The 25,875-nt window shown below is 36.6% G+C and overlaps 1 protein-coding gene across 3 annotated transcripts in view; it reads left to right on the top strand.

Moving 5' to 3' along the window:
- Window positions 1–25,875, top strand: part of GTDC1 (glycosyltransferase like domain containing 1) — a 391,982-nt gene that overhangs the window by 103,565 nt on the left and 262,542 nt on the right. For all 3 annotated transcript variants that reach the window (XM_080798916.1, XM_080798915.1, XM_080798914.1), the window contains 2 exons: window positions 215–278; window positions 23,894–23,958. The gene's annotated coding sequence lies outside the window, so the exon portion shown is untranslated. The remainder of the gene's footprint in view (window positions 1–214; window positions 279–23,893; window positions 23,959–25,875) is intronic.

The following is a 25,875-nucleotide window of genomic DNA, read 5'->3' as shown; positions in this document are numbered from 1 at the left end:
CTTGGAAAGATTGGGGGTGGGGGAAAGCTCTTACCAGTTAAGACTCCAAACGTCTCTCTCCTTGGAGGTTCTTCTTCCATCTTGAGAATCAGACTCCCATCCAAGAATCAGACTCCTGGGTCATTCAGGTAAATTCTTATCCAGGTCAGGATTCAGAATTCAGCCTGGGCTTATTTTCAAAACAACATCTTAATTATGTCCTTTGATCTCACAGGTACCTCTGCATTAGCCTGATTGGATATATGTAAAGAGAAAAATTAGTACCTCCGGATCATCAGGTAAACAAATGGGACTTTGTTTTAATTTCTCCATTGATTCAGTCCTCTGTCAGTATGTGGCCATTTCCTATCATCTGTTCTTTCTTTACTACAGTGTGGGTCAGTGAGATGATAAATATTTCTAGAGAAGGAAGCAGCCATTCCTGAGTTTTACAAGATTACTTCATCTGCTGCTTGAAGTCAGTTTTCTTTATTTTAATTTTATCTCATTATTATTTCATACATTCACACTTCTATACCAGATAAAAATTCCCTGCTCTTCTTTTTATGTATATACTTTGGAGAGTTGTGGACAGCTCTCATATTGTTCCTTGGTTGTCAGCCAAGTTATACACATTTAACTCCTTTAATCTTTCTTTGTAATTCAGTCAGCTTGGCTGCTTTTTCTAGATTTTCCCCTATTTCATCTGCATCATTAAAAAACAGAGAAAACATGTTATCGCCTGGCTTCTTCTACACCTTTCATTCTTTTTATTTCCTGATTTTGCATCAGATTCCTTGTTGAACTAAAGCCAGCCAGGCATCATTCTTTGCACCACTTTGGCACGACATGAACGCCTTTTCTATAACTATCAGTGTCCCATGCAGTTATAGCATCATTGGTATATCCCAGATGGAAGAAAGGAAATGGGAAAGGAGAACAGTGAGGAGTGAAATAATGCATTTTTCGATTCTATGGCAGACCGGCCCTTGCCACCCATAGCAAATCATTGTACCTGAAACCTTTATCACAGGTTTTGTCCTCCCACAGGGTTGTACTCGATACTAATTTGAATAACGAGAAGCACGGATTGTGTACTGTTTGAGGTTTGGCCATCGTTCTCACCCAGTTTCTTTTCCACACTCTCCCCCTCCCACTGCCTTTCCCAACAGTGATCATGACGTGCTATCAGAATCTGTGGCCATGCTCAAAACTGGGCGGGGGATCATTTTGTTGGAAATTAGATAGGCTCAGGTGGTCATGCTCCACGCCTGTGTGTGTAACAACTGAGGCAAGTGCTTTAGTTCTTGCTATTTCTGTAACAGTCGTTGGTCTTCTTTTAACAGCTGATTCAGTGGAGATGGGCAGGAGGAAGGGACTAGTGGACCTTTGGTGCTATTCATCAGTGCTGTACTAGTTTCACAACTCTTTTCCTGTCCTGATGGGCAGGGAGAAGCATACTGCTTCTAGATGATGCTGAGCTTAGTGTAAAATATGCCAGCATGGGATCTGGGCTTGTCACAGTTCATTTTTTCTTTTCATTTGGTTTGTAGGAAATGGACTTCTACCCCTACTTATCTTGTGCATTAGAGAGAAAAGGGTCATACCTCTAGGAGCTAATGGTTTATTGGTGTTTTTAGTCACCAGATTCAGGTGGTATATTTATTTGAAGCTTCCAACAGCTCACACTTGGCTTTCTCATTTGTGTTAGCTTTTCTTCTAGTACAGAATTGAATAGGATAGAACAGACGGTTTTCCTGTTTGTGTCTGTGGTAACTTTCTAGATGATTTGTGGTTTAATCCTTTAAACATTTTGATCATTTATCACCTCTTTCCCTGTAAAGGCATAAAATATTCCTATTATACTGTTGTAATCTTTTAATCAGATTATTTAAGTTTGGAGAAATCAAGGTCAGAATAACAGCTGACACAGTTGCCTCTGAAAGGTGACCTAAAAATTGTGACACTTCTATTAGTTCTTTTTTTGCCTGATTTTATGGCCTTCCTTCACCTGTCAGATGTTAGACAAGATCATGTGATTGTGAATCACGTATTTCTTGGTCTCAAGCTTCTTAAACAGGTAAGTATATAACCTGGACCCCTTTTAAGTCTGATTTTTAAAAAATGTTCATCCTCCCTGTGGCTCTCAACTGCCGACAATATTGTTCTCAAGCTAATTTCTTTAGGCAAGTGATAGATTCTTCAGCATAACTTTTGTTTCTTGAGTCTTTTCAAGACTTGTCAAACAAAACAAAATGCTAACCTGACTTTAAGGGGAGAAAAATCCACCTCCCCCCGCCCCGTACTATATTATTCTTTGTTCTCTATGTGCATCAAAGTGACAATCCCACACTGTCTCAATTGAGGGAGTCTAGCACAAAATAAAAAACAGCCTGGCACTGTTCTAGGCTGGCAGCCAAAATGTTTTGTGTAGCTTGGTTCTGGCAGTGGTTTTCGTAAGGCAGAGGGTCTCCCCTCCCAGCACCACTGAAGGAAAGCAAGCAGCCTTAGTCTTTCCTCCTTATCCCATTTCTTTTCCTTCGTTTTCCTCTTTCTTCACATAAAAAAAACCAAAACAGTATTTCTTAAATAGAAACATCATTCTCCTCACAACCTCCACGTTTGCTAAGCAGCATTGTTCCTTCTAGAAGCTTGTTTAGATTTCCCTTTTCCAGCTCTTAGAGATTTTCTTCACAGTTGCGTTTTTGCCACACTTCTCAGAAAACCCTTCTGAATATTGCTAACTTTGGTCATGTTGACATAGTGGTTTTGATTGGTTGGAATCTTGTCTCCCTTCATAGCTTATTATTTGAATGGAAACTTTTGAGTGACACTTGCTTGTATTATTATGGATCTTAAGTCAAGATATCTCTTGTTAAGACCAAAAAGTCTGCCATTGTTTTCTATTTTTGTCTAAAACTCAGGGTCAGCTCATAGCTTTTACAGATTGAATACTCATAGAATGTCTGATAAGTGTTGCTAGGTGAGCAAATGAACTTCCGTGAAATATACAGATGTGTATTTAACATTTTTTCCTTTGAAGTGAAAATGCAAGATAGAACGAAGTGTTTTTAGGTTTCCCAATTCTCTCTAAATTATATCTAGTGACCTATTATTACAAGGGGTGTGAAAATGTAGCATTATGATTTTTAAGTGATGATTTGAGCAGGAGACTAGGTTTTCACTATGAGCAAGCATTCTACGAAATTTCGTAGAATGTTCCTCAAAATGTAAATGTGTTTGCTGTTGTATTAAGCAAAAACAAATGACTGACTTTCAAGTGGTCTATTTTAAAAGTTAGTGTTTTGCAATCAAGGTAAGAGTAAATAGGCAGAATATGTTTTCTAAGGAGGAGATTGGTATTATTTTGACTGATTTTTATTTTAAAAAGTTGTCAATGATTTTTGGCAAATAAGAAAATTACTTTGGGAGGAAAAACTCATGAGTTTTTGTAATAGTGCAACACATGTGACTGAAGAAAAGTAAATAGTGGCTCCTGTTAAAGGTATAAATGGGAAGAATTTTTATATGCCATATATGCTGGGAAATATATCTATTATGGATACATTACAATCAACTTGTATAACCTAAGAGCTGTTTTTTCCCTAGAGATCTATTTTTAATTTAGAAAATGCTTTAAAATCATGAAAAGGGTTTGTAAAACAGGTATAGGAGAATTATGCATTAAATAAACTCACCTGTTATTTTCTCTCATTCTCAAGACAGGTTCAGCAACATATTGGCTCATTAATTTAACAAAACAAACAAGTACTCACATTGCTTTGTATGTATAATGCACATGTTAATAAATGCTACAGTTATCCACCCCCCATGCTGTTTTTTTAAACTTGTATTTAAGTGCCTATTTCTGTAGAGTAGCTAAGATGAATCTGGATGGAATGCTTGTTAAGTTATATCAATTAAATCTTTAGGTCAATATTTTATGTTTCAGAATTATGACATTTTTTAGAAGGGAAGCCAGTGAAACTTTTTTTTTTTGGTCCCATTAAGTGCCTGACTGTCCTGTCTTGAATCCTTCTATGCCAAGGTGTGATAATAGAGACCAAAACTTATTCTCTATGTTCACATGTATTGAATAATGTTCATTGCATATTAAATACTATGCATCAACTTTAAATACATTTTCTCCAGTGGTATGATTTTTATTTGCAATTAAGCCCTTTGTCTTTTCTGCGGTAGGAACATATCTTTCAGTGACTTAGGAATTGCAACAAGAATTGTATTTATTTGTTTATTCCAACTATACACAGAGGCATAGTAGAAATATATTTAAGATCTATGATGTTTGAGTATTTGAGCATTGTTGCTGTTGTTGTTTTGGTAAATGCTATTGAGTTTTTAATTTTTGTAGGTAATAAATTTTACAGTTTTGTTTAATTCTGAACATACATCACAGCTTCTGTATCTTTGTAGATAAATGTTACACAGTTTATAGGAATTACTGTATAGTAACTTAATCATTATATTTGTAGCAACATGGAAAAATAGCTTTATTGAAGGATGCCAGCAAAGTTGGATAAATACTAAATTTATTATTTTAACTAGGATTTTATATTATTGTATTAAATATCATGTTTATAATTATGGATGGTGTTTCATTTCATTTGAATATCAGTACAGGTCTTGAACATTACTCCTGGGTAGGTGGTTTGAATATTTTGTTTGATATCAAATATTGGTAACATGTAAGATACTGATTTCTAAGTTTAAGTATTAGTCATCTTTCCTTACACATATGGTACACACTTCAGTGTTAAATTTCGTTAGAGAGTATTGCATGAAAGTGTATGTGCTAATTCATTTGTTTGATTCCCCCTCTAATTTTTGATACATTTTAATTCTCCCTGCCCGACATATTATCATTCCGTAGAATACTGTCACAAGTATGTCATATGTTTTCTGTGGCATCTCACACTGCTCACTTTTTATCCATAGTACCATATGAGTTCCCCCTTTTTCAGGTTTACACTGCATATTTTAAGCTGCTGATAGTGTAAGTACATTGCAAGGTAAAGTGACATTTAGCTTTTTGTGCTAGGCTCATTTTTAGCATGAGAGCAGGGTGGTTTTTGTTTTTGTTTTTTTCCCCCTTTTTCCTCTGCCCTAAATCTTCCTGTATTTCCTGTTAAAACAAAGAAATTCAACAAACAAGCAAACAAAGAAATTCAGAGATTTGGCTACAGCAGCAATTGAAATGCATCAAAAAGTGGCTACTACAATACAGTTTTATTAATGAATGATCTACATTGGTTCCAGCTGTGTCCATGTGATTAGGCCTTCACCAGGCAGCAATGGGTATTTCCCTATTGCTTTTATTTGATTTCCAAGAATGTGTCATCTGTTACATCAGCCCCTGCCAATATGCCCCCTGTAAAAGTGTTTTGTTTTCTTTTTCCTTCCAAATTTCTGAAGCATAAGTTGAATACCCACACATATCCCTGCCGAAATATTGTTTCTAGTGAATAGTGGCCTAGGTTTCTATGCCTGGTGTTGCATACCAAAATTCCAGAATATAAATTAAAGTAAATGTTTATTAAGTTTATCAGTAAATTCTCAGAAGTGTGGTTGCCTGGTAATGCTAAAGATAGACTATTTTCGCTTTTACGTTTCCATCTTAATATTTTATTACAGTGGTATAATGTGTTATAGAGGTGGACAAGCTTGCAGATTGAAGTGGGGATCGTCCAGATTGTTCCCTTCCCTGGACCATATGGTATAGTTCTAAAAGCCTTTTGTACGCTGTCTGTTCAGTTTATTGTAAACTCAATCTTTAGTGCACCTAAAAAGATAACCAAATAAAAATGGGCCCGAGAAAAAGGACCTCATATCATGTAGGGACCCCAGAAACACTTGTTTTAAAGGAGATAACTGCAGATGAAATTGAAGCTGAGATGAGAAAAACAAAGGAGGCTTGTCATTCTCTGAATATGCTTTTGAGTTCATATGGATTGTCCAAGATTGCCTTCGAATGCTGGTTTTAAAATGAAGGAATTTATGTTATCTGACTATTCTTATTATCCTTATTTATCCCATTCCTGAAGTCTCATGAAGAAGAGGATGTAGCTCTTATCTGTTTTACAGAGGAAGCTTCTACCTAGGAACAGTGCCAAAAAATATATAAGCCCCAGGTTTTATGAATATATAGGGTTTGTTGTTTTTTGTTTGTTTGTTTTTTTTTTTTTTTGACTGATTTCAGTGATAATTTAGGGCTGGAACTTTCAATGATTTCATCCTTATAACCATTACCCCTACTCAGAGGTAATTGAAAAGTTTCTAACTCCTTTTCATCCTCCCTCGCACCCCCTCCCCGCTTGACCTATTATGGTTCCATAATTCTATTTTAGGAAAATGGGATAAGAAATTGCTTATCCCATATGCTAAGACTCTTTAAAAGCTGGGAATGAGATGATTTCTCCTGACTCTCACTCCTCTTCCCTCCAAAGTAAGCTACTGTTTGAGAAGAGCATTAGACATTACCCATTGCTTTTTGGCACAAGAGATTTATGCTGAAATTCTACCAAATGAGTTGGGGGGGGCGTGGAGGAGAGCCTGTGAAGAGCATGATTCTTTGCTCTATCATTACCCTGAACCACTGAAAGGGTAACTGAGAGGAACTCAAATGTTATTGGAATGTATAATTTCCTTTTGAATGGCCACAGTGAAATATGTTTGAACAAAAAAGGCAGAAAAAGTATATGTGGCTCGTGGAGCTGATGGTGATTGAAATTAATGAATCTTTCCAGTTCTCTATGATTGAAATTATTCCAAGAATGGTGCATATTCAAAATCTGTCCAACAGAAACCTATAGAGGGTATTATCTTAAGGAGTTTACTCAACATAGGTAGAATAGCACAATAATTTAATACTGCTGGTGGTAAATTAGACACAACATAATTTTGGGATATGTATTTTTTCAAGTTTAAAAAATTTTAAAAACAGAGTAACTGATTTCAAGTTGCTGAGGAAGTCTTTCCTATTTAAAAAAAAATACTGTTATCTTGTGGTCTTTCGTTTATTTGGCAGCTGCTTTCTTAAGTGATCGCACAATTGAAAACATAGTTTATATTTTGAAATAAGCTAGGTTCCTTGTTCCTTCCCTCTCTCTCTATTCTCTTTCCTTACTCCTTTCTTCCTAACCTTTGGCTATTTGTTTGTATGTGTATATTACATACATGAATGATATATACCACACTATAAAAAATGTTAGAGGTTTGAGGATCAGTGAGGAAGAGAAATAAAAATCTTGTAATGACTTTGCAACAAATGGATTTCTCTGGAGGAATTAGAACATGCTTATTTAAGTAATCTACACTACTGAAAATTGTAGAAACGCAAATTCAAAATTGTTTTTATTTCTTCTAGCTAGGAAGAACTAGATCATAGCCTAAATCAAGTTGGACAGTCTAACTCAAGTAACTCCTCTTTGCTGCAGCTTCCTTTTAATGGTAAAAATGCTTCTGGCCTCAGGTAGTAGAAGGTCTTACCGATGTGACTGAAACGAGTAAGGGTTTCATTTGTCTCATGTCATAAGAAGTCTGGAGGCGGGGTGCCTGGGTGGCTCAGTGGGTTGAGCCTCTGCCTTCGGCTCAGGTCATGATCTCAGGGTCCTGGGATCAAGTCCCACATCAGGCTCTCTGCTAGGCAGGGAGCCTGCTTCCTCCTCTCTCTCTCTCTCTCTTTCTCTCTTTGCCTGCCTCTCTGCCTACTTGTGATGTCTCTCTGTCAAATAAATAAAATCTATTAAAAAAAAAAAAAAAAGAAGTCTGGAGGCTGTTAGTTCACAGGTAACTGATGCCATCAGGGACCCAGGTAACATCTCCTCTCCCATCGTTAGCACATAACTTTTGCCTTTTATTTCACAGATGAGTTTCATACCCCCAGAAATTGTGCTTACCTTTAAGCAGGAAGAGAAGTAAAGGATGCTCAGAAGCCTTTTCCTCATGGGAAGCAACCCCCCCTTCCCTCACTCCCCCTTTCTTTTTTTAGAGAGGGATGTCTGCTTGGAGGAGACATCTTATTGGCCAAAAGTGTGTCACATAATTACCTCTAGTATGAGAGGAAAAGTATTTTAGCCATCTTGTTTCTATTTTGGAGGGAGACACGCAGAAGAATTGGAATGCATGTCCAGTGAGCTGTCCCAAAGTTATCTACCATACTTCTCAATTCTTTTGTATAATTAGTTGCTTAGACCTTTGAACTTTCTGGGTACTTGGTGTATATAGTGACTTCTTGTTGGTTCCCTTTTGACATCAAGTACATATGTTTTGGTTTTATAATGTTATTTCTCTGTCTGATGACAGGAACTGTAATTAGGTCATCTTGGTGTCTTTACATTTAGCACAGTGTCTAGATGTGAACCCTCAGTTAACACTTGTTGGATAAATGAATGGATGAATATTAAGAGATATATTTGTAATATTATTGGTGTAAATCATTTTTACATACAAAGGATACAGGAATAATTTTAATTTGTGAAAGGTTATAGATTATATTTTATTTTTTGCTGTTGCTTCTCTTTTTTTAAAATTTTTTTTTAAAGATTTTGTTTATTTATCTGACAGAGAGAGAGAGAGATCACAAGTAGGCAGAGAGGCAGGCAGAGAGAAAGGAAGGGAAACAAGCTCCCCGCCGAACAGAGAGCCCGACACGGGGCTCGCTCCCAGGACCCCGGGATGATGACCTGAGCCGAAGGCAGAGGCTTTAACCCACTGAGCCACCCAGGTGCCCCTGTTGCTTCTCTTTTTATTTTTATCTTTTAAATTTAGATTCAGTTTAGTTAACTTATTAGTTTCAGGGGTAGAATTTAGTGATTGCATATAACACCCAGTGATCATTTCATCAAGTGCCCTCCTTGAAGTCCATCACCCAGTTACCCCATCCCTCCACCCACCACCCCTCCAGCAACCCTCAGTTTGTTTCCTATTGTTAAGAGTCTCTTATGGTTTCTCTCCCTGTCTGTTTTCATCTTATTTTTCCTTCCCTTCCTGTATGTTCATCTGTTTTGTTTCTTAAATTGCACATATGAGTGAAATCATATGATATTCGTTTTTCTCTGAGTGGCTTATTTTGCTTAGCCTCGTACACACTAGTTCCCTCCAGGTTGTTGCAAGTGGCAAGATTTTATTCTTTTTGATGGCTGAGTAATATTCCATTGTAGGTACATACCACATTGTCTTTATCCATTTATCTGTTTGTGGACATCTGCGCTCTTTCCATAGTTTGGCTATTGTGGACATTGCTGCTATAAACATTGGGGTGCAGGTGCCCCTTTGGATCACTATGTTTGTATCCTTTGGATAAATACCTAATAGTACAATTGCTGGATCTGGACTACATTTTATTGACTTTTTTGTTTTTGCTAAGGGAATATCAAATTGTCAAAGTTGTTTTGAGTGGAAGATACTCATTTACAAAGGTTATAGGAAAACCCTCAAAATGACTTAACACCAGTGTTTTTGTTGGAGAATATTATTCCATGAGTAAATACAAATATAATTTTTTTAACTTTTTTGCATAGACTATTGTTTAAACAAGGATATCTTGCAGTTGTCATATATTCAGAACTCTGTTTTTGAAGAAGTAAGCAATTTGAATTTATTAACATGGCAATCAGATAATTTAATTATCTATATTATTGATGTTAATTTACAAGAAGGAGTTATTAGATCCTTGGTAGCCTTATGGCAAAGAGCACACTATATCACATTTTATCCTAGATCACATTTCGGGTGTTTCTTTTAATTCTTATTTTTTCAATACATATACAAATAGTAATGTACAGTAGAAAAATATGTCTATACAAGAAATGCAAAGACGTCATCTTTTTTTTTTTTTAAAGATTTTATTTATTTATTTGACAGAGATTACAAGTAGGCAGAGAGGCAGGCAGAGAGAGAGGAGGAAGCAGGCTTCCTGCTGAGCAGAGAGCCCGATGTGGGACTCGATCCCAGGACTCTGGGATCATGACCTGAGCCGAAGGCAGAGGCTTAACCCACTGAGCCACCCAGGCGCCCCACAAAGAAGTCATCTTTACATCTGCTTGCTTTGCATAAACTGTTTTAGAGGAAAGCGGGTTACCTCTTCATTTGAAATCTGCAGAAGAAATGCTGAGTGTAACCTGATGTTGTGAGTCACTGCCTCACAACTTGTCCAATGCCTAACTTAAATTCCTTTTGTTATATTTCCATTCTGTTTCTGTTATTTTGGCCTCAGAGGACAAAGAAAACAACTAGCCACTATCTCCCATACAACGTTCCCTATATTGCACCATTTTAATAAATTCCTCCCTTTTCATTCATGATGGCAGGGTTGTTGGTACCTTAATTACTAAAACAACCTGTGCATGGATAGAACTTATCTCAAAGCAGGGAATGTATTCAAGTATCTGGAACTTAAATTTTCTATCTGAGCAGTTTATAGTCACTGGAAATAAAGAAAGCCCTTTTAACATTCAGAAGCAGGCCTGGAGAGAGAGCTCCTACATAATCACAATTTAGGAAAGATAGTTTCCTAGATTTGGACTCAGAATTGGGTAATGATTGTCTCTTTTGGCCTGTATGCTGCTCTTCTGATCATACTTTTGGAGGGAATGATTTATGGGCCAGCACTTTGCACTTAAAAAAAGAGTGTTGAGCACTTTTTTCACCTTTGTATTCTTAGTCATCACTATAGTATCTGGCACATAATAGGAACTGAAATTTTGTTAAATGAATTGTTTTAGAATCCCTCGGTAATACTTCCTAATCCAGGTGGCTTTATGCTTTACGTTTCCCCATTCCTCTTTAATTTAATTTTGTGCTGCCTAACGAGCACCCATAGGTGATTTTTTGTTGTTTTTATCTTCTTATTCAATAATATCTCCAGTGATTCATAACTTACCTGAATAGTTAAATGCAGTAGTAGTGCCTGGACAATTTATTTTATGATGCTGCTGTAATCTTTAATCCAGGAATCTACTCCCCCCTCCTCCCCCCCTGAAAGTAAGGGCTTATTGTAGCCTATGATGAGAATTCAGGAGTACATTAATGGAATGCCTATCATGTAAAGGCACTGTGCTGGATTATGAGTAGATATAAACATAAATTGTGTGCATGCTTTGCTACCAAGAAAGTGACATCTGGTTGGGCAGACACACGTGTACTATATAACCAGAGTATAGGTAGGATTGCGATAACTACTCTAAGTGGGATATAAGCCAAGTTTGGTGGTACACAGAGGAAGGAATAATTGCTTCTGACTGGCTGACTGTGAGTGAGCAGTTGACTTAGGCTTTTGTGGGTGAGATGGAATTTGAATGGAGTTTAAACTATATGTAGGACTTTGAGAGGTGGTAAAAGTGAAAGGTTTCTAGGAAGAAGAATGCACTAACAATGTTTGGAGGCAGGAATGGGTATGGAATGTTTTAAAAAACATTGAAACATTGTGTTTGGGTAATGGGTTTGTCTGGAATTGAGGTTAAGTAGGAGCTTGTAACCAAATTATCAGAGATCTTATTTCTTATTAAGTATTATTTTCTCTTTCTTCTCTAAGAAAAATTGTAGGTGTTTGAATAAAGTACTGACATTAAGGAATCTGAAAGTTTCAGAAGAATGGAAGCAGATTAAATGTAGCGGGAGGTGGGGAAGACAATCAGAAGCTGAGGCCCAATTGAGGGTGAAGACGATGAGGGAGGCTGGGAAGGAGGACCTGATAACCAGTGGTCTTGATGTAGGTCAGCTAAAAGCCCTGTGTGTTGTTGATTTGGCGAGTTGTGCGGCAGCATGCTGGCTGCCAATAGAGGGCGCTTTCAATTTTGAGCCGCCTTTCCACTTAGCATCATTTTGGAATACTGTGGAACATGTCACCTTTCCTCACACCTAGGAGATCAAGTATTTTAGCCTGAACTCTAGAAGAAAGTAAAAGGAGAAAGGAGTTGAGTGGTTTTTGAGGAAGTATCTGCACAGTTCTTCATCTCCTCTTTCCAGTGGGGATCGTGGCCCTCTGGACTTTCTTTCTCGGTTCTTAGCTCATTGGCTTGAAGTAGAACTTGCTTTTGGTCCCTTTTTGAGACCCAGCTCAAATGTTTTATAATATTTATCACTCAGTAATATAATTATATCCAGGTCTGAGGTCAGAAACTATATTTGGGTCATCTTGATACCGTAAAATAGTTAGCATAACTTTTAGAATGCAACCATTCAATAAATGCTTGTTACATAAAGGACGTTTGTTTATGCTTTGCAGTCACAGACCATCTTACTGTCTTGCACATGGCAAGCATGTTGGGTCTTGCTGTTCCTGTTGCCTGGAAGGCTTTAGATCAGATCTCTTTAGCCGCCCCCCCACCCCTGTACTCCTGTACCCCTGTACACCCTGTACTCCCCAGCACCCTTCTGATTTCTGTTTAGATGTCATCTCGGCAGCGACGTGTTCTCTGACAGCCCTGTGTAAAATACCACCCTTTCCCAGCCCCAGGTCTCAGTGGCTCTTTTTATCCTGTATCACCTGTGCTATGTTTTTTAATAGCACTGTACCCTCTTATGTACATCTACTTGATGATCATCTTTTTACTCCAATTAGAAAGAAATTGCTTGTGATACCAGGAACATTTGTTTTGTCATATCCACAAGCACCTGGAACACTGTTGGGCACATAGTAGGCACAATAAATATTTGCTAAATGAATGAATGAATGACAAAGATCAGACTGAAAAGGATAATAAACACGAATATGCCGGTTTGTTTACAGATTTATGCAAGCAATGGTATTGTTGTTATTACTTTTATAATACCAAATCGTTAGTATTGCTCTCAGAAAAATAAAAACAAATTCTATTTTCTATAGATTGCGCCTGTGAAATCTAATTATGGATTAGTTTTTGTTTTAAAAATATTTGAATGCCAAGCATATTCAGTCAGAAAACACTTTTATTATCCATGCCAGCTTAATTTTTAAGGCAGTGAAATGGAAGACTGTCATTTCAGCAAGCAACTTATTTTCATTTGTGAGAATGGAATATTTTGAATATTCTAATTGATTTTTGAGGATGATTTTTCAAGAAAATAATCCTTGTTTCTGTACATTGTACGTTTGCCTTTAAGACAGAAAAAATTAGAAACAGGCATGGAAATTATTTGCCCAGAAAGGTGAGAACTTATAGCTGACTGACAAATGTCAGAAAGAAGGGACAGTCAGTTCCAACATAAAAGGTGACTCTTAGGACACTGAAAACTTTAAAGAAGATCTGTCTTCAAAAAGTATTTTATATGCATATTTAAAGTTTGCAAAGAGATCCTAGACTGTCATGAGCCCAAGCCTCTATTTTATTGTATTTTACTGCAAATTCACTTGGATATTTTTCTAGAAATCTTAAGTCTGTAATTTGGCTGTAAAAAAGTTGGTTATCAAATCAATATTATTATATGGCTTTTAGTGTCGTAAGAATTCCCTTTTGGAAACCTATAAAAACTCATTTTTTCTCACCATAAACTTTATCTGTCACTTTTCTGTAAGGTCAGAGTACTAATGCTGGAGGTGATCTGCTCTGGGACAGAGAGTCAACAAAGTGGTCATAAAGTTAAAAAATGCCACATGGTGCTTTCCTGAGATTAGGATTTCTTTTACATATCAAGTTTGTGCTAATTTTAAAATATGGAAAGTTATATGTTGTTAGGTATATTCTTAGTGTCCCTTTAAATATAGATGAAATGAAAAGCTTGTCCCTAGTTTTTGCAGTTACATATTTCATATTTTTGTTAGTACTTTTGGGTTTTCTGGAGGCTAATTCTTAATTGTTTATGTATTTTTAATGGTAGGCTGTTTTCCTTTTAGGTTTGTAAGTTAAATTTTTCCAAATAGATGGCTTTAAAAATAAAATATGACCAAATTGTTGCCCTGGAAAGCAATTCCAGGACTAATACTTTCTTATCACTTGAAATGTGTTTTATGGTTTCATGTTGTTTAAATTCTAAAAAGTACTAGGACCTGGAGGTTCCATTTAAAATATATCTCTATGAAGTCTGAGTTGCTGTTGGGTTAATATTTATTGAGTATCCATTCACCTACCGCATGTATATAAGTATAGGAAAACTCTGAGTGATTATGAAAGGAGACAGTCTTCAAAAATGGTGAGACTGCGTCTGTAGTGGTCGGCACTACATTCATCCCTCCTTTAGCATGTGTAGCTCGTATGGGTGATTACATAAGACCGGGTTTCTGCTTTTTTAATATAGACACTTTGGAGATTGAGTGTGAAACTAGAAGTTCTTTTCAAGTTTATTCGCCTTAATGAAATATTTTCCCTTATTTCAAGACCCGTATTTAATTATTGCAAGCACAAGTTAATTTTGACATCTTACTTGAACTTTAAGACTCTACGTTTGCTCAATATTATGTTCCTATTCGGAACTATCAGTACCAAAATAGCATTTTAGTTACTTACCCACTCTGTCAAAGTGCAGCTCCAGATTCCTTATGGATAAATAAAGAGCTTGATCTGTTTAAAATTATTTAATAATTCAAGTACTTTAAAAATTAACTGAGTATTGCTTTTATTTCATGCATTAGACAAGGAGTATTTGCAAAACCAAATTATAGCATTTGTGAGTAGGTATAGCCCCATTAGTTTAACCCTTGCTGATTAGTTTTTTTAATAAGTTTCTTTATAGCAATAGTAGTTAGAATAATTTGAAAACCACTGGCAAGCTCCTGGAGGGGAGTAAGTCTTCAGTAATTGGGAAGTAGTTTGTTATTTCAAACCATTTGGCCTCCTTCCTAAAGTTAGGAAAAATTTATAGTTTCTTTTAATTGCAAGTTGAAACATCCAGTGCAGATAACTTGAAGAACAAAATGAAACCTGAAGAGAAAACCAAAATCACTCATAGTTCTACCATAAATGATTATTTATGCCTACTTGTGTGCATGTGTGTTCTCTCTCACGTTTCTATATTCATTTCATCATATATTTTTACATATTCATAGCATGCAATCATGCAAGGGTGGAAACATTTTTCCATGCCAGTAAATTTTCTTTTTATTATGATTTTTGATCACTGATCATTTAATTATGAAATTCCTTTTTGTTGGATATTTTGGTTTCAATTTGGGGCAAAGACTGAAGTAAAAATTCTTGATAATTTCCATGGTTAATTCGTAGAAGTGGTATTGTTGAATCCAAAGACAGGCACAGTTTTCAAGCTTTTTGTATTGTATTCAGATGTGATAGGACATTTTAATACTTCAAAGCAAATCTAGCCTCGTGCACTGGTAGAGTAGGTATCGGCCTTCAGGGCTTGAGAAGGGTCCCTTTAATTCACTAACAATTCTCATCCATTCTTCAGATGGCTGAAATTTTGCCATCACCTGTTGCTCCCTTGTAACATACAAGTACTCCTTGGAGAGGTAACACATTGTTGTGCCTGGCGGGTATGTACTGTGAACAATGTGCAGGAGTTTATCTGATATTTTCAATTTAGTTCTTACAAGTAAAGTTTGGAAGCAAGGACAGGGGAAAGGGACATTAGAACATTGAGCAAGAGGAATGATAAGGGGGACCAAGTATTTCCTTATTTCAATTCTGCTAAGATCTGTTGAGCAACTGTTACATGGAATGCAAGATATTATGTACCTAGTTTTATGAGTTTAAGTTATAATCTCTCTCTACAGTGATTCAGGCTGTTTGTTAACTGTGAATGCTAATTAATCCAGTAGAGAGACTTATGGTCCCAGATATGGTGCATATACATGCTGGATAGAGATGCAAGGGGGAATTAATTAACTCCTAAGCAACCTTACTCTGTTTGAACACACTGTTTGCAAAGTGTGAAATTACTTCCTTAGGAGATGATGAGGATGTAGAGTATAGCTTTGGGTAGTTTGCAAAGAATATTCGGTACTGTAAGGTCCCTGCTTCATTAGACAAAATATTTACATCATTGGAATGTCTCCTTGAAAAACCAGCTGATAAAGAGATAATAGTGACAGACAAGGCCACTAAATAGATAAAAGCCATAGTGTTTGCTCCAATCAGGAAACTTCGAGCTATTGCTACTTATCTTTTATTCAGTGGAAACTTGTGTGTCAGATGATATGGGCAAGCCTGTGCTTCCTCTGTAGTAACTATGGAGAATAGTAGACCTTCTAGAAATTGTACACTGTTGTCTGTGTATGCCTTTTCTTTACTCAAGAATCTCAATCCTAAATATCTTCAGGATTTAAAAATTCCAGTCTATTATTATCAGACTGACTCTTTTTCTTATAATAGTGGGTAGCTAATAATATGCCCCTTGTGATATTTAAAAATAGTGATACAGCTCTCATTACCGTATCTCTTAGCCCCAGATTTACTCAGCCCTGATCTAAACTGGGTTTCTGGGCTTTTAAAAACTTATCACTAACGATCTCTAGAATCTCTCCAGTTTTTCTAGTGTTGGCTTCTTAAACCATCAGTAAATGTCTTAGACCATTGGCAGATCAAAAGATTCTTAAAAAAAATATGTGGCAACTAGAAAAAGACGTGCTGTAGTACATACATGGAAGAAAATGTACTTTTAACCAATCCTACTTCTAATAAATACATTTCTATAGTTGGGTGGGACTTGGAGATGAGAGAATTGCCACTAAACATTTTGGTTGATACATCTTTAAGGCATGGTTTTATGGATTTGGATCTTTAAGGACAGATTTGATGAATACTGGCTTCACCTCACATTTCCTAACACCATTTATATAAATCTGTTACTGCAGGGTGACTTCCATTCATATAAAGTGAATAATAAAGTATTAAAGGTATCTAACATAGGTTCTTTTAGGGATATCTATTTCTAGCCCTTCAGTCCTCTGGAAATTTCTCTTTTTTCTCCCCAGTGTTTAGCTGATATTCTTTTGCCTCCTGAGCTGTTAGGTTTTTGTCTTTCTTGAAAGTTGATTTCCCTCACTGATAAATAGATTGAGTTGTGAGATTATGTCCTTTTCATTTTTCCCTGGAAGTGAGTAAATCCAGAACTTTATACTTGGTGACATTTATTTCAACCCATCAAGGGAATGCCACCCATGTTTGCTTGGGTTGCAGTACTTCAAATAGGACGTTGAGAATGTTTGTGTGTTAGAGTCACCCTGCTATTTCTGTTTCAAAATTAACTGAAAATGTGACATGTGCCTCCCACTTGGAGAGGGAAACTTCTCAACAATTTTTTATTTAGTTAAGATGGATTAAGTTCTTAAAAGATGTTAGAGCGAGACTCACTAACGCCAGTATAGTTAAGAATCTGTTAGTCATTTTATTTTAAACTCATTTGGTGTGTATATTTATAATTATCTTGCGTAATCCAAGTCTGAGTTAAAATTTGGCATAGAAGCCAATGTAGGGTAGCAAGATAATGCTTCGGACCAAGAAAAATATGCCAGTCTAATGATTAAACCGGTTGAATCCTTCCAGGTCACAGACTTGACTGTCATTGTGTTAAATATTCTTGTAGAGTCCAGAAAAGTCAGAGAAGATAGTTAGTTGGCTGTGGCATGAAACTTGACTTCTAAATCCCTCAGTAGGGCAGCTGGCAGGACTATTTTCCTTAGAATGAGGTGTGACATTTTGAATACAATAAGATGTGCATCAAGTTCTCTCTATGAGAGTTAAGTAGTAATTAGTGGTAGGAAGGGGTGATTATTTGTGGCTGATAATAATAAAGGTCTTAGATGAGTTCAAGAAATTGTCAAGGCCATTGCTAAAGAGTTTTATGGTTTATTGACTCAACAGAGAGTGTTGAACATTTTCTGTTTGCTAAGTGCTAAGGATACCGTGGTAAGTAAGCAGACCTGGTCACTGTCCTTTTGGAACTTAATATCCAGTAGAGGTTACAGATATTATATAGTCACTCATATAAATAAATCCTACAGATGGTAAGTACAAAGAAGTACTACAGATTGTTATATCAGGGAGACTCAGACTTTTGTTTGATGGCAACAGAAGTAAATTATGAGATAGACTGAGCATATCTCTGTGGCTGACCTCTTTGCCTCCTACTTCAAACCATTCTTGTCATATGAATCTTGGATATTGTGTTTCTCCCATCCTAGTCATTAAGGTCTCTTGCCCCGTCAGAAAGGTGTTAGTCTTGAGCTAGAGGGTGAAAGATAAGGGTTGTGGGGTCAGGGAAGAGATGATTATGCAGGACTCTGGAAGGAATTATAAGAGATTAGAATAAGAGTTGTGAGCTTTGTCATCCTAACTATATACTATTCTGTATAATGATAGAGTGTGGTTTATACCACTATGTCCTGGATTTATGAACTACTGGGAGTAATGATCAGATATAATAGGTGATACATTGTTTATCATCTTATACTGACATTTATGTTTCACATGTATATACGTATATACTGCAGTATATGTCATTTACATATTAATAATTACTAAACATTGATATTTAATCCAAAAAGTCTAAAGACTAGAAAATGGATGAACCTTTTATTTTTTCCTACCAGGTACCTGCAATGAAGTATAATGGGAAGATACATGACTACAGGATCAAAAGACCTGGGTTTAGGCCCTTGCTCTGTTACTTACTCTGTGATACTCAATATTCTCCACATCTTCCACTGTAAAAGAAAAGTGGTTGCTCAGTGTCTCCCACATACCTTCCACCTATGGATCTGTGAAACACCTGGGCTTTCCTACTTAGGTATCCCTATATGCATGGATCAGATAATGCTATTTTCTCCCACTGGACTGATTTGCAGCCCATTTCAGGAAGGTGGAAGCCTTGGAGAAATGCCATCTTGAGAAAGCAAATACATTATTCATCTTGTCAAACTTTTATAAAATGAATAATTGTTGGCAGAAAGTATTTAAAAATGTCTTTTTTTCTTCCCCATTAAGTAAAAGTATAATTACTAAATGTGAAATGGGATCTCCAGATTTATGGTGAGGGAATTGGCTTCCCATCCTACTTCCACTGCTAGTATTAAACTAGCATGGTGATAGATCAAGCAGATTAAAACACTGCAGGTGATTTTCAAAATTCATGGAATCTCACAGATACTCATTTTTTTTAGGCCATGAAACTTGCTTTGGTGCAGAATGCAGTTGCTTGTGGTGTTTCTACCATTTCTTTTATCATTGTTATTTCTCTTATATTAGGAGGTTAAGATAAACTTGTATCTACCTGAAAAAAATACATCTAATAAAGTCTCCTTTCTATGAAAATAAGAAAAGAGAATCCATCTTTGAAAGAGGATATAATAAAATGTGTTTAGATATACTAGCTGGTTGATGTAGTTTCGACCTCGGGAATAATGAGAAATCATTAGAAGCAGGTGGAGCGCTGCCTGACACTCGTTTGCTTGGGAAATGCTACTTTAAAGCAATGCTACTTTAGAGGCAGAATCAAGTTCCCGTTTCCCCCTGATTTTTAGTGCACCTCTACAGAAACTTAGTGATATTCACAATGTGCCAGATCCTGGGAAGCCCCCAGGAAAAGAACAACATGGCCCCTGTCCTGCAGATTTTCAGAGGCCCAGAGGGAAGCGGGACCTGGAAAGAGAGTGAAACCAATCCTGAGAGTGTACAGAGCAGAGGGGAAGTCCTCTTGAAGAGAAGTTTAGGGAGAGGCTTTATAGAATTGGTGATTCATGAGCAGAAATTTTAAGGAAAGTTCATGACGTGAACACAAAGAGGCTGACAGAAAAGAGATAAAGGTGTGGAATCACAGAGGGGTAACTATGTGAGTGTAAGCGCTTGGTACCACAATAAGGCAGAGTCTAGGCGAGTGGGGGAAGAGATCACGGGAGAAGTACGGCCGGCCGTGGTGAAGAGAAAGGAAGGGACAAACAAGCAAGGTCTCAACTGTCATGTGTAGGGCTTTGGTGGTGGAGACCTTGCAGGTTTTTGAGCATCTCACCTGATGATCTCATTTGCATTTTGGAAGATTACTTGTGGCTGGATTATGGAGGATGGTATGATGGGAATCAGGTGGTGTGGCAGCATGGAGACCTAGTGAAGAGGGTGATGCAATAGTTGGAATGAGCGATGAGATGATTTTCTGGTGTAAAATTTTCTGTTGATTCACAAATATAATACCACATTTTAAAATGTCAGCAAATTGAAAATGTTTTTAGTATTCAGTAGAACTAATTCATTGGTACTTTTATAGTTTGAAATTATTCATGAAATTAATAGCAATGAAAAGTTGAAAGAGGGTGAGTATTTTATTTGTCAGTGAAATTAAACCAGTAAACTTCTCACAAAAAATTTCATAGTTATAATTTCACAATATAGTGGGGAATATAACTTCACAAAAACGTAAAGCAATGAATTATTTGAAAACAAGTGAATGATGTCATAGTGTCAGTGCATATAAGTATTTGTTGAATTTGCATTTGACACAGTTATAACCAAGATTTTGTATTAATTCAGGTCATGGAGAAAGTGACTGATAGTTCTAAAGAGAAAGTTAAATTCCAAGTTGAGAAATAATGAAAATATTTGTTAGGGAAAATTAAAGAGCAATATATGCATATGAGATTGTAATTTTTAAAAGAGCTGATATAAAAGATCATAGGAAATCATTGGAAAAGCACACTTGAAGATTGCTTTAAATTGTGTCACAAACAGGACGGCATACATGTCTTCTCACCAAATCTTGGTTTTGGTGCATAAATCCTTAGTTCTTCATTACCACAACAGGAAACTAAAGTCAGAACTAAAGAAATTAGAACACTCATAGCACTGTGGGGCAATAAAATATTACAGTGCTACATCTTTTTCAGTATGAACCCAAGATTGATATTTATTTATTTATTTATTTTAAAGATTTTATTTATTTATTTGACAGACAGAGATCACAAGTAGGCAGAGAGGCAGGCAGAGAGAGAGAAGCAGGCTCCCCACCAAGCAGAGAGCCCGATGTGGGGCTCGATCCCAGGACCCTGGGATCATGACCTGAGCCGAAGGCAGAGGCTTTAACCCACTGAGCCACCCAGGCGCCCCCAAGATTTTTATTTTTAATGTTACTGTTTAAGTACACACAGTAGTACACAAGTTATCATAAACGTTAGGTTATATGTCCATAAATAATGGAGTAATGATCAGTTTCCATTATGCCTTATCTTTTTTTTTTTTAAGGTTTTATTTATTTACTTGATGGAGAGTGAGCTAGAGAACACAAGCTGGGGGAGAGGCAGAGGGAGAGAAAGAAGCAGACCCCCTGCTGAGCAGGGAGCCCATTGAGGGCTCCATCCCAGGACTGGAGGATCATGACCTAAGCCAAAGGCAGATACTTAACCGACTGAGACACCCAGGCGCCCCAATTATGCATCTTTAATTCAAACTAATATTCAGGAATCTGATTCATTCCTTAGTGTTCACCAAACTTCCTTTAATTATGTAGAATACTGCCTGTGCCTATAGTTTTAGGATTGCAGGGTTTTTTACTCTGAATTTGATACCCGATTTTATTTTAGTATCTAGAGATTACATTGAGGTTAGGATGAATTTGCTACACCTGATTTTAATGAAAAGTTTTTAAAAAATAACTTTTTGGTAGGTTCTGCTTATCTCTGTTTTCCCCACCTCCTGACCCCCATATGATACTTGATTATAGTGTGATACTTTGAGGATATTTATTTAGCAAAATGTATTTGTACTATATAGTCCCTTATTTACTATATATTCATCCTCGTTAGGGGAATTGATGGTGACATGTGTTTCAAAGCAGAAATCTTCTTATGCTTATTTTTTTTTACTATTTAATGAGATTTCAGGTATATTTTAACAACTGGGGTTTCCCTGATGAATCATTAAAATAAGTGAGTGGGTTGGAAGGTAATGCTAACTTTTCTCAGTACTGCCCTGTTTTACCCTGCTGGGCTATTCATTGCTTTTAAAATAGAACCTGGTGTGTTGGAGTTGGTGGGTGGAGGTGCCGAAGGGAAGGGGTCAGTAAGAAAATACCAGGTAAACCTCTGATGACCTATTGGGAAGTCCTACTCAAATTTTATTTTCCCCAACTTAGAGCATTTAGTGTTTAAGTTCACTGGGTTTTTGTTGTTGTTGTTATTGTTATTTTGTTTTGTTTGCTCTGCCAAACTTAACTTTTTAAATATTGTATATAGGCAAGTAGAAAATATATTTTCAGCAATTGATTGAAGGTTAAGGTATCAAGCCCTGTGTGGATTAGCCTGTGGAATCAATTTCTCATGTGTGTGGGATTAAAACCGTTAAAACCATCATCACTGAAACCGTACCTTCCTACAGCTAATAGCAGTAAGGTGTCTGTGGAATATATTAATACAACAATTCCTCTGATTTAAAATTGTTACCTGGTATTTGGTTGGAAAATTATTTGAATATTATAAGTAACTGAATTGACATCATATACGAGGACTAATTACAGGTTTCTAATGTGACTTAGGTTTAGTTTTTTAAAAAATTCACATGATCAATTTATACTTAGCACATCTTTTTCAATAAGTCAATGGCATATTGCAAATTTCCTTTATACTGTTAAAAAAAAAAAAATCCTACGACAGCAGTTCTGTTAGAGGAGGTAGACCAAAATGTAGTTCACCTTGAAAATGGCTCAGGGAATAAAGAAATTGGGTCAAGCTTAAAATAAATGCAGGTACAGTGACGAAAAGTTTTAATAAAAATTTAAAAATATTCACAGCTTTGGTTTCAGGCTACTTTTGTTCTTGGTGATCTTATCAATGCATTATTAGTTTTTAATTGAGATGACACTAATGGCACTTTTTTCATTTTGGTCAAAATGTTTATGTATAATATTTTTGTGATTTTTCCCTTTGTGTCCTCTTTTAATTGTAAATATAAAGTTTTGGAAAGGCAGATAATTCTTAAATCATTTGACCTCTCGTGAGCTTAAGTAGAATTTGAAGTGGTTTAAAATTCCTGTGTCATAGCTATCATTTTGACTCATTTATATTGCCAATTTAATGTTTAGCATTTAACCATGTATCATTAAATCATAGTATTGATAATGAATTAAACTTTCATAAAGCTTTAATAGTATAGTAGATTCTCATTCATTTGCTGTCACTGGGGAATAAAATATGCTGAAGAAATGAGTTTTTTTTTTTTTTTTTAACTGAAGCTTACTGGGTTAAGCAGAAAAACTTAAAAGTTGATAAAATTTTATCTGACATACTTTGCATGCTCTTTCTGGGAGCAAGAATGGATTGGCCATTAACTTTTTTAAACTTTTTTCTTAATGTCATAAAATATTAACATTCTAGTGTTCTGTGGAAAGGACATGGGCTTTCTGATTAGTATTTGTTGCCTCTAATAAGGTTTTTTGTTGTTTTTTTGCTTTGAAATAAGTGCCACACCCCTCATTGATATACTTACTTAGCTTCTGTGGTTCTAATGCTTTAACAGAATGATGAACCCAGGCACGCACTTAAGAACTTTGGCTATGGCTCACCTACCATCTTCTGGCAAACACCTGGCCACAGCCTCGAGCTGTAAAGAAGACCTCTTCCTTGCTTAGAAGTAAGCGTTCTCAGTGTTCAGAACTGCTGCTCAAGCACTCACTCCCTATCACTCCCTAGTAGCCATTGATAGTGGTCCCTGATGTCTGTATTCACCCGTGCTCGTGAGCATCTGTGGTGTCAAAGTGAACACCTGCCATCTTCTGGGATTATTGCTAAAATGAGCAAACGGCACACTCCCTTTATCTTTTAGCAAATTTTAGCATAACAGCAAAAATTCTTTTTAACAAAGTGTTTTTTTTTTTTTAACCTGATGCTTGTTTGTTTCAAGCAGTGTTTTCTAAAAACTCAAGCACAGTAAGAGTATTTGCACTGTTCTTTAATGTGCTATAATGACATTTGGTTTGAATTTTATATTTAAAAATCAGCTTCCTCTCTTTTGCTTGCACCTAATGGGAATCATCTTTCTTCCAGGTTGCACTTGAAGAAGACTATAGGGAAGAATACATTTTCTTCTTGCCACAAAAGTTGCAATAGAAGTAAGTAGGGGAACTGCCAGGTTATGTCTGTCTCCACAAAACAAGCAGAACAAATTTCCATGAATCAAAGCCACTAAGTATAGTTTTCAGAGATGGTAGGACATAGTTACTCTCCCTAGGAAAATACCAAAAACGCAGGCACACCCATTGGCCACTAGAAAAATGTTCAAGTAAATGCTAGTTCAAACCTGTACATTTCACTCTTCTTACTGAGCTATTAAAGGGGTGGAAATCTACTATAGCTATAATCTTTTTTTCCCCTTTTCTATTTTTCGACCTCCCACATGCTTGGTGTTCAGTTCTGCTTACTGAATGTCTTGAATCTACAGCAGTACCTACACATACTGCCTCCACATTGGCTTATGGTTTGCAGATAACTCATGATTCAGACCCATAAGAAACATCTGTAAATACATGGCATGATGTGTGCTCTAGATTAATCATTTAAAAGGGCAAAGGAATGAAGAATCAAAGTTTTTTTTTCCCTTCTAATATTGGTGTTGCTTTCTTTGAGGTTATATGAATGAAATATTCTTTAGAGTGGTTTAGATCACATCCTATCACTTCGGGAAATAGCTCGGGTCATTTTTACAACAACCTTTTAAGGATATATAAGGCATATACACCTTGTCATGATTAGATCAGAGGAAATAAACCAAGATAGAGACAACTGTGATGTGATCTAGTAAGTAAACTGTTAACTGCTTTTAGTCTGTCTTGAAACCTTTGATATAACTTTCAAAATTGCCTTATGTTGGTCTCTCAGTTGGCTTTCTAAAAGTTTCCATTATTTGAAGGATTACAGGCTACCATTTTGTGAAACTGATCTTATTGAACCTTGTGTTTATTAGAGGTGGTCTTTAACTGGCCTGAAAAAAGCCAAGCCAGTGCATAGCTCAGCCCCTAAGCTCACTTCTTCCCAGGTACCTGTGAGGCTCTCAAATTCTTATTTGAAATGCAAACTGCTAATGAGAAATGGGTAAAACCCACCACACTTCCCACCTGTCCTTGGTTGAGAGGGGGCCGTGACTGAAAATTACTGATTTTAAAATGCAGGAGGATACAAATATATCCTTTAACCTTATGTAAAGTGATTTATACTGAAAATGGGAGGGCAAAATATCTTACTACTGTTTGTTAGTTATTAGGCTTCAGTTTTATCTTCACAACACACCTCTGAGGTTAGTATTGTTACCCTCATTTTACGGAAGGCGAGACTCGAGTCCTACAAAGTTAGGTAACTTGTCCAAGATTACACAGCTAGGAAGTGACACTGCTGAGCCTCAGACTTCTCTCTCCCTGACGCCAGAGTTCATGCCTTTCCCAGCTGAGGAACACTGCTTCTTATTTTGTAGAGAAATGAAATATGTACTTGTAAATTTTTTTACTTTAAAAATGCTCATTGGAGGGGCGCCTCTGTGGCCCAATGGGTTAAAGCCTCTGCCTTCAGCTCGAGTCATGATCCCAGGGTCCTGGGATCGAGCCCCGCATCGGGCTCTCTGCTCAGTGGGGAGCCTGCTTCCCTCCCTCTCTCTGCCCGCCTCTCTGCCTACTTGTTATCTCTGTCAAATAAATAAATAAAATCTTAAAAAATATATATAAAAATGCTCATTGGAAATTCAGACATCAAGAACTAAACTTTTTTCATTCCTGCCATATCTTTGAGAACCATTTGAAACTTTGTCCTTTGAAATGCAATTTAAATAGGCATTGGTTTGAACAAGGTGAAGTGCAGTTTTACTAGTAAAAAGCATCATTGAGGGGCATCTGGGTGGCTCAGTTGGTCAAGTGTCCAACTCTTGGTTTCGGCTCAGGTCATGATCTTAGGGTCATGAGATCGAGCCTCACATTGGGCTTTGTGCTCAGCATGAGTCTGCTTGAGATTGTCTACTTCTCCCTCTCCCTCTGCTCCTACCC

Source organism: Martes martes (assembly GCF_963455335.1).
Source record: "Martes martes genome assembly, chromosome: 3".
NCBI lineage: Eukaryota > Metazoa > Chordata > Mammalia > Carnivora > Mustelidae > Martes > Martes martes.
Note: the sequence above shows the minus strand (reverse complement) of the source record. Positions and strands in the feature narration are given on the sequence as shown.